This window comes from Schistocerca piceifrons, chromosome 3, assembly GCF_021461385.2.
Source record: "Schistocerca piceifrons isolate TAMUIC-IGC-003096 chromosome 3, iqSchPice1.1, whole genome shotgun sequence".
In the NCBI taxonomy this organism is placed as follows: Eukaryota; Metazoa; Arthropoda; class Insecta; order Orthoptera; family Acrididae; genus Schistocerca; species Schistocerca piceifrons.
This window is the reverse complement of record NC_060140.1, coordinates 186,219,898-186,228,216: the sequence shown is the minus strand read 5'-3', so window position 1 is coordinate 186,228,216 and position 8,319 is coordinate 186,219,898.

The window sequence follows — 8,319 nt, the reverse complement described above, 5'->3', positions numbered from 1 at the left end:
ATGCTTGCGCGGAGGTCGGCGATTCGGGATGTTTATAGATTATTACAATGCAAATTCAATGTTTATTGCTGGACAGTTTTTACGGCGAAAAATTGTGGAGACATAATAAAAAATCCGACGGTAATCACGAGAACCGTATTAAAATTGAAACGTCGGGAAGCCCTTAAGAATCATATATCAATATTATTTATTTTACGAGATGCCTCGCAAACGTAAGACTGATTCAGCGCATATTCTAAGGCAGCTCGCGCTCCAAAAGTTACTCGAGCCCAACAAACTTAGAATCAATTCAGATCAGCCGGAACTCGGATGCAGAACGTCGTCACGTGGTCTTAAGAGCTGGAGAGACGTTAGAACAATCACTGGCGCGTCGCATTTTTGACGCTGAATGTCACGTGGCTCTTACAGCTTCCGAGAAGCTTCGAGACTCCCAATGATAGCGTCAGTTGAATGATGTACGACAAACAGAGCGACGGCGCATCTAGAACGTCGGAGGCTTTTAGTGAGACTTCATTTAATTACGTTCCATTAATCGACTATATTAGTTATGATTAGTCAAACTAGGGAGAATAGATCAAGAACGTAGTCACTGTAATGCGTTGAAATGGAAGGAAGAAACTGCTGGTACGTGTCGAGCTGCTGCCAAAACCTCACTTTCATTACTAGGTGAGCCAGAGGGACCCCTAAAAACTCACACTCACTCATTGTAACGAAGCCTCTGAAATGCGAGTGCAGCTGCGAGTAACGTTTCGCTTGGAGACGTTGAGAGCTTTCCGGAACAGTTTGAAAGTTTTATCGCCGGCCAGGGTGGCCGAGCGGTTTTAGGCGCTACAGTCTGGAACTGCGCGACCACTACATTCGTAGGTTCGAATCCTGCCTCGGGCATGGATGTGTGTGATGTCCTTAGGTTGGGTTTAAGTAGTTCTAGGGGACTGATGACCTCAGAAGTTAAGTCCCATAGTGCTCAGAGCCATTTGAACCATTTTGAAAGATCTGTCGACAGTATTGTACCCTTGTCTACGATCAAAAAAACACGTTTTTTCTCCGAAGATATCTTGAAGATATGGCCAGAAAACTGGTCTATAGCTTTGCAGTGAATGTATCAACTTACGATGACACTAAATGAGTTCTTCATCCAAGAAACGGAGATCGCACCCGATAATACGGGCTCACTTGGTTTACTTAGACAAGATTGGTAACACTATTCGAATTGAATGTCCTGAAACACTTTATTCAGTACAACAGACGGATACAAGCTCTGAAGTCCTTGGGCGAGAACGTAATTACGTACGACAAGTCCTCGTGTCGAAAGTACTGCGCGTCTCACCTTGCAGACCTTGGGATGCGCCGGATACTCTGTGTTATGAGGCAGAAACTATCAGAAGGAGATGTACTAAAATTAATTGTGTTGTTCGGGGAATAGGTCGATGGAGCTCTCACCGCGCATAAGATACGCAATGACAGGTCATTCAAGAGTGTGTTACCTGCCGCCCCCGCTGTTTAAGTTCATTCCACGCATGATCGTTTGAAGCCCGACATTAGGCGTAGCGTGGAGTCATACTGTGTATAGACTTATTCGTAAGTACCTGCGGTGTTTCAGAAGACGACTTTGTGAAACAAAAGTAACACCTATCAGTCGATAGGGCATATCTCAAAGTTTAGATTGGTAATACGCGTCGTGGCCCAATTGCAATATTGGTAGGCCTCACAGAAAACGTAGACATATCATCCACTCCGTATTGTCGCATCGAATTAGTTTGCGCCTGCAGATACGCAGCTCAATCTAGAGATTTCCAAAGCGGGCTGCTGTCATTGCGACGTCAATGATTTGCACACACAAGCTCTTCTCACCGTTACTGAATACTAAAAATTAGCACCTGTAACGCGAGTTAATAACTTGGAGAGATACTAATAACGAGCAGTTACGTTTTCTCTGTCTTAATCAGGCTAACACTGACAGCCGCTGTTTAATGAAAGGGAGAGCTGCCTGCTCTTACTGTAAAAGGAGACAGTCCTAGTCAGTTTGAACCATACACTTGTAATCCTGCCAGCGTCTCTAACAATAATTCAGTGAGTAATGTAGTCGTGGGCCGCTTAATTTTCACACACTTTCGGATGTCACGCTTTATTTTTGGGTGCCGGCAGCCAGTCCAACTGCATTAGCCAAAGCCTAATCGATAGCGCAAATTTGCAGGTAATCGACAGCCGGCCTTTGTCAGTAAATGCATTTCAATCTTTTTCTGCGTCCACGTCTCGAAGACCTGTTCGTCTAAAGCTAAACAGTGCATGGAACAATGTTCATATCACGCTAATTACCTTCGACAGTTTACGCTGGTGCACGGAACATCCGACTATGCCCAGGTATCTCAAGCTTACTCGGCACATTAAAAGTCTATATAGCATGCGGAGCTCACAGGAGGAAATGTGATACTCCTATAGAGGTACTCCTTGGATCATTACCGGACGACAGTTGACGACATGCACGTATCTCTCAATCTCTAGCATTTGGTCCTCTAAACTTGGGTGGAGTCTCAATTAGTGTAGCATAGGACTCTTAGCGAAGTACACCACAGTTATTATTAAAGAAAATTTGTTTTGGTTGTGCACCCGAAAGCATCTAACTATTTTTTGCAGATCTTGTTGTCCCCAGTTGCTACTTATTTTTGTTGGAAAAAGGGGTTTGCGGATACCTCGAAAATCGTAGACAAGAGAGAACGTCCTAAAAGGATGGGGTTCGGTCCAGTCAATCTTCGGTAAAACGATCATATAAGTGCGTAATATTCAGTATGAAGCCAAGAAATGTCTTCTGATAAAAAATCTTTAAATGACTCCCACAATGAATATTTTGTTAAGGGAGTAACCTTTTTTGTTTTCGCTGCTCCAATGTAGAATTTCGCAAGTAAGATAATCCTTGTATTTTATTCCTGATAGTTTCAGAATTTCAAAGAGAGTACTCACATAAACACTGTCGAAAGCTCTCTCAAAACACACTGATCTTCACCCAATTCCGCTTCTACCAGTCTTTCCCTTCTTCTGTAAACAATTCGTGTCAGTTTCTTTGCTACCTGCAAGAAATGTCATTCATCCATGAAAGCAGTTACTTACAATTTACTCGTTTGACCGATCTTGAGTATTGCTCATCAGTTTCAGACTCCTATCAGGTGATCTTATCATGTTTTTGTACACTATTCAGCAACAGGGATTCGCACTTTCTCTAACAAAATGCACTCACTTTCTTTGATTTCTCTGCAGTTTGGTAGAACATCAAGATTAAGAAAATCTCTAAAAAAAATAAAAAAAAACACACAGCTGGAAATATTAGAGTTCTTTTCTTAACTGAGTACTTTTGAGAAAGTGTGTGTCACTGTTGTGGGGTAGTGTACGTCAACATGATAGGTCACCTGATAGGAGTCCGAAAGTGACGACCAGTACTCAAGATCGGTCGAACGTGTGATTTGCAAGCCATTTCTTACGCGGACGAATGACATTTTCTTTGGGTAGCAAAATACTGACACGAATTATGTACAAAAGAATGAAAAGACTTGTTACGATCGGAACTAGGAGAACATCAGTCTGAGTTTTTGGAAAGTTTTGAACAGTGTTGACGGAAATACTCTCTTCGAAATTTTGAAAGCACATGAATAAAATGCAAAGAGATAAGGATTATCCAAAACTCTTACAGGATGTAGAATACAACTATAAGACTCAAAGGTCGTTAGTGAGAATCGGTAATTAAGAACATAGAGAGAGATAAGTTTTGTTGTTCGTCCCCAAAATTATTCCATCTGTACAGTGAGCAAGCAGAAAAGTTCAGCGAGAAGAAATAAATCTTTGAGTCTGCCGATGGACGATTGTAAATGACTAGGAATTTCAGTTGTATGGAAAGGATTTTGTAGAGTGAATATCAACAAAAGTAAAGTAACGTGAATGGTATGTAAATGAGTGAAATCGGGCAATGATGTTGGAATTAGATCACAAAATGAGACACCGAAAGTAGTAAATAATTTTTGCTGTTTGGGCAGCAAAATAAAATGATGGCGACAGTAGAAAGAAATATAAAACACAGAATGCCAATAATAAAAAAGCGTTTATGAAAGAGATACATTTGTTAACATTAAAGATAAATTTTAATGTTAGGTAACCTCTCCGAAGCTATATGTCTGGAGTGAAATCTTGGACTGCGAGGGTTTCGCAGCACAAAATAAGTTCCAATTCCTCAGTACGTCTCCATGTATATACTGATCAAGCCTACTTCAATAAGTAGTCGAATACATTGGAGTAACGGTTTGGCTTGTTGCCGCTTTTAATACAACACGCCTTTCTAAAGTGAACCTAAAGCACCTCAAACGACTGATTCTGTGAAATATTGAACTGATGTTTTTTTTTATACATCTTTGTTCACGCTGATCAAAGGAAAGCTTTTATTCGAGGTATTTTTTGGAGCGACGTACGCCGTTGAGCTCTCTCTCTATTAAATCTGTGCTAATATCACACAATCGTTCGCCAAACCTACAACACCGCACAAAGACGACAAACACGAATACCTCAAACATAAATTATAAAGTGCAAGCAAAAACGACACCTACCACATGTTACATAAATAAATCATTGATATACAAAATCTAAATCGTGTTTAATGTTAATTAGTGTCATTTAAATACGGCAATGTCGTATCTTTGCCCATTCATGATGAACGCCGGAAGTACAGACATTTTAAACCGAAAAAAAATTGATGCTCATCTCCCAAACTAAACGAGTTTGTTTGCGTGGCCAGCCTCCGCACCAGGCACAGAAATATTTGTTTTGTGAACAAAAAAAGGCCTTCTCTTGATGCACTGTATTCTGTTTTCCCAGAAGCGTTTCGCCTTTTTTCACTTTACCGCATCATCAGTGGGATGGTTCTTCCTGTTTTTAGTTGGCATTGGTGTTTCCTCTCATATGGCAATATGGATGTCGCACTACCACTCTATTTAGGAAACATACGCATGTTTTTGTGTTTTGAACATCATTCTTCCCACTTTTCACTTTATTTCCACTTGTTGTTGTGATGCCACTATCCGTCTTGTCTCTAATATAATCATAACACTATTATGGAAGTAAGTACTTTGAGTTCACTGTGTATCTAATCCTATCTTAAAGTGAAAAAAGGCAAAACGCGTCTGGGAAAATAAAATACATTGCAGCAAGAAAAGACAATTATTATTATTATTATTATTATTATTATTCTTGAGCTATCAGTCTTGTGACTGTTTTGATGCGACATGCCACGAATTCCTCTCCTGTGCTAACCTCTTAATCTCAGAGCAGCAGTTATAACCTACGTCCTCAATTATTTGCTGGATGTATTCCAATCTCTGTCTTCCTCTACAGTTTTTGCCCTCTACAGCTCCCTCTGCTACCGTGGAAATTCCCTGGTGTCCTATCATGTCCTATCACCCTGTCCCTTCTCCTTGTCACTGTTTTCCACATATTCCTTTCCTCTCCTATTCGGCACAGAACCTCCTCATTCCTTATCCTGTCAGTCCACCTAATTTTCAACTTTCGTCTTCACGACCACATCCCAACTGCTCCGATTCTCTTCTGTTCCGGTTTTCCCACAGTCAACGTTTCGCTATCATACAATGCTGTGCTCGAAACGTATATTCTCATAAATATCTTCTTCAAATTAAGACCTGTGTTTGATACTAGTAAACTTCTCTTGGCCAGGAATGCCCTTTTTCGCAGTGCCAGTCTGCTTTTGATGTCCTCCCTGCTCCGTCCGTCACTGGTTATTTTGCTGCCTAGGCAGCAGAATTCGCTAACTTCAGCTACGTCGTGACCATCAGTCCTGATGTTAAGTTTCTCGCTGTTCTCATTTCTGATACGTCTCATTACTTTCATCTTTCTTCGATTTACGCTCAGTCCATATTCTGAACTCAGTAGACTGTTCATTCCATTCAGCAGATCATGTAAGTCTTCTTCACTTTCACTCATGATAGCTATGTCATCAGCGAATGGTATCATTGATACCCTTTTACTTTGAATTTTAATTCGACTCTTGAACCTTTCTTTTATTTCGATCATTTTTTATTTACAAAACAAACATTCCAAACTGAAACTTCATAATTTCTGTACCCACGCAGTACGGATTCGAAAGGTTGGAGTACAAGTTGTTCGTATAAGAAGTGAACAGAAGCTGTGACAGAAGAATACCGAAGATCAGATGCGTATATCTCATAATTACTCGTAATAAGGTGGTACTAATTGTACCAGGAAGAAAATAAATTTACGGCATGAACTGACTAAAAGAAGGGATCGACTGACACCACACAAACTGAGGCATCAACGAATCATCAATTTGGTAATGCAGGGTGGGGTGGACGGTAAAAACAAGATGGGGACGCCTAGGCTTGGCTACAGTAAATGGCTCTAAGCACTATGGGACTTAATAGCTAAAGTCATCAGTCCCCTAGACTTGGACCTACTTAAACCTAAGTAACCTACGGACATCACACATATCCATGGCCGAGGCAGGATTCGCACCTGCGACTGTAACAGCAGCGCGGTTCCGGACTGAAGCGCCTAGAACCGCTCGGCCACAGCGGCCGGCTTGGCTACAGTAAGCAGGTTCAATTAGATGTGGGTTGCAATAGTTTCACAGAGATGAAGAGGCTTAGAGGCCGTGCGAGGTGGCGCAGTGGTTAGACATTGGACTCGCATTGGGCAGGACGACGCTTCAATCCCGCGTCCGGCCATCCTGATTTAGGTTTTCCGTGATTTTCCTAAAATCGCTCCAGGCAAATGCCGGGATGGTTCCTTTCAAAGGGCACGGCCGAGTTCCTTCCCCGTCCTTCCCTACTCCGATGAGACCGATGACCTCGCTGTCTGGTCTCCTTCCCCAGACAATCCAACCCAACCCAAGAGGCTTAGAAAGGCTAGAATAACGTGGCGAGCTACATTAAACCAGTCTTCGGACTGAAAACCACTAAGATTACAAGATCTATTCGCTTTTTCTAGAACTAGCTTAATATGGTCATTCTATTTTAGGTTGGTTGGTTGGTTGGTTTGTTGATTGGTTGATTTGGGGAGGGGACCAAACAGGAAAGTCATCGTTCCTATCGGATTATGGCAGGATAGGGGAGTAAGTCATGCCGGGATTTGCTGAAGTGATTTAGAGAAATCACGGAAAGCCTATATCAGGATGGCCCGCGGTGGGTTTGAACCGTCGTCCTTCAGAATGCGAGTCCAAGGGTGCTAACCACTGCTCTACTTCGCTCGGTCATTCTACTTTAGGTCGCTCCGGATACCTTCTCCGAGCTATTTTACAGTTGTTACTGTTTACGGCGATGCAGTGTCTCTAACATGATGATTATCTTCGCCTGTTTACATGCGATACAAGATAGGAAGGGCAGGAGAGGAATTGCAAATTTAGAAATAGGACTCTGAATGAAACATAACTGAATTTACGGCAAATGGGTATGAACAACCAGCGAATTTTCTCCAATTCCATTTTACTCTGCTCATCTTCGCCTAACATAAAGAGGACGGCAATTGTAGATTTAGAGCGCGCCGTTACTGTCGGAGTCGTAGCGCAACCGGAGCGCTGGGCGAATCGATAGTCCCGAGTAATTAACGTAGTCGACGGCGGACGCGGCGCATAATGACGTGGCACAATGGCGCCGCGGACAAAGGGCTTCCGCCTCGGCCGAAAGGTGTCACGGCGCGCCCAGCGGCCGCGGGCAGCGCGAGGCAATTTGGGAAATGCCGATTTCTTTCCCCGCCTTGTGTTGCAATGCTGGCCGCCGGCGTGGAATCACCGCTAATGAGATTTCAGGACGATCCAATTAAAGCTCACAGTCGACTTGTCGACTCACCGCGCAGCTATGTGACAGATAGCTCCGGCGGCATCGCACTTCCACGTTTTTCGGCCTTCGCTGGGCGTGAAAGAATAGGTCCAGCCATTGTACACAAGTCCTATATTTCGGGCGAGTCACTGCGCGCTCGACTCTGGATAGTGACAACACAGATGGGTTTCCTACAAGCTTAATTTTACGCACTGGAGGAACGATGTGGTAACCTATCAATATGTGAACGTACTTAACAGTTCTTAAACTAATCTTGATTCGTTGTTGTTGTGGTCTTCAGTCCTGAGACTAGTTTGATGCAGCTCTCCATGCTGCTCTATCCTGTGCAAGCTTCTTCATCTCCCAGTACCTACTGCAACCTACGTTCTTCTGAATCTGCTTAGTGTATTCATCTCTTGGTCTCCCTCTACGAATTTTACCCTCCACGCTACCCGCCTATACTAAATTGGCGATCCCTTGATGTCTCAGAACATAT